General features: G+C 33.3%; 1 non-coding gene across 1 annotated transcript; it reads right to left on the minus strand.

Annotated features, from left to right (window-relative positions):
- Positions 1-326: 326 nt before the first annotated feature.
- TRNAG-GCC (transfer RNA glycine (anticodon GCC)) lies at positions 327-397 on the minus strand. The gene has a single exon. It is a non-coding gene; the product is annotated as a tRNA-Gly (tRNA).
- Positions 398-2,043: the final 1,646 nt, after the last annotated feature.

Here is a 2,043-nt window from a genome sequence, read left to right on the forward strand (position 1 = left end):
TCTTATTTATCAAAATTTTGTTCAGACAAAAAAAGACAGAGTGACATAGAGTACTTTGAGGTTCGTTACTAAGGGCAAGTTGCCTGGTTTGTGAAATACAGATACGACTTCAGATTCAAAGTCCAAAACCTACATCGAAAAAGGAAAAGAAGATATTAGCTGCACCAGCCGGGAATCGCAACCGGTTTCATAGCAAAAAGGAAAAGAATATATTTAGCCGCACCCGCCATGAATCGAACCCGAGTAATGCGAAAAAGCAAATAAAAGGATATTCAGCTGCACCAGCTGGGAATCGAAGCCGAAAACCAAATAAATTTCTTTTCATCTGCACCAGCCGGGAATCGAACCCGGGTCTGTACCGTGGCAGGGTACTATTCTACCACTAGACCACTGGTGCAAGTTATAAATTAAATCCCTCATCGAATTTTCCAAAACTGAAACCTATATTTCTTATATTTCTTAAGTAATCTGGTTAATGACTTTGTATATTCGTATATGCGTACATAGAGTTTTCCGTCATTTTTTTAGGAGTCGTCTACAAAGCTGGAGAAATTGTCTACAACTGTTAAAAGTGGTCAGAATTCGAGAAAACAATTTCAAAAAATCTTGTAGATGTAGTGAAATGGCCCATCACAAACATCTAAAATATCTAAAATTATAAATTTTGACAACTTTTACTTGAATTTACAAAAATCTTACTGGATTTTTTCAAAATATCACCAAAATTTTCATAACTTTCACGGCAAAAAACATAATTTTTAGAACTTTGCTTTTTTTAATACAAAAATTTTTCCGTAACTTTATATAATGCACCTACCGTTCATGAATACAATAATGTATCAAACCTATAACACCTTTGAAAGAACTCCATTTGAAAAATGAGAAGGCCGTTGGTATTTTAACAAAGATTGAGGTAGAAGGTAGCGGGTATTTTAAGAAAGATTAAGGTAGAAGTAAAATGGGATTTAAGAAAGTTTGAGGTAGGATTAGTATAGATAGGTATTAATTTTGGATTTATTATGTATTGGGAGGGATTAAATTTTTAATGGTATAATATATATATATATATATATATTTTTTTTTTTAAATTTTGATATTTTAGAGAATGACATATTTAAATTTAATATGGATTTATATTGGTTTTTGATATGTCACATGTCAATTTTATATTGAGATAAAAAATAATTATACATCTCTTTCATATTGTACCAGTCTAGATTTATCTAGCATCAGATCTATCATGCACTGAGAGGGTTCAAATCTCTCGAGGTGCAAACATTTTCTCAAGTTCTACACTCCAAAAAGAAGGTTTGCACCTTAAGGGATTTGATCCCTCTCAACACATGATAGATCTGGTGTTAGATAGATCTACGCTGGTTTTAGTCGTGTGTAGCCATGGAAAATTTGTTGAACATCTAATGATCATTTTGATTATTTTGATGTTGTAAACCCATAGAATATGTTGTAGTCATTCTTGAATGCGAGGAAATACTTGGCTATAGAGATAAGAGAGATTTTTTACGGGCCCACATGTCGCTATGCACAAGCACAAGGGGTTAAGAGACATGGTGGGCTTAGGTCTTAGGGAAGGATTCATAATGATGTATTTTGAGTAGGCATCCTACCCAAACATTCCTTGGAAGGTGGATGGAAGGAATCTTTTGAACCATGTTGTTGGTGCTCATGTTCAAATCGATCCATAGGTTTTATGCCCAAGTATATTAATACCATTTGCATTTGAAATGATAGCCATGAACTCTATTTTATGTTGGTTTGTTGGATGGCTCTATGTTACCAAGTTTGTAAATCCTCTATGTTTCATCACAATGCCTTCAAGAACAATCATATATTCATAACTTACCTCTCACATAACCCATTTGAAGCAACAATCCTATATTCATAACCCATATCTTTCACAACCCATTTGTTAGCACAAAATTCCACCCTTTTATTATTTTCATCCATGTGATAGACATAATGCAAATTTGGATCCATATTTGGAACATGAAGTATTTCTTTGGAATTCATGTTGTCAATAGAGAT

Source organism: Pinus tabuliformis, chromosome 3_2 (assembly GCF_031772625.1).
Source record: "Pinus tabuliformis cultivar Carrire ecotype Pingquan chromosome 3_2, CPIR1, whole genome shotgun sequence".
NCBI lineage: Eukaryota > Viridiplantae > Streptophyta > Pinopsida > Pinales > Pinaceae > Pinus > Pinus tabuliformis.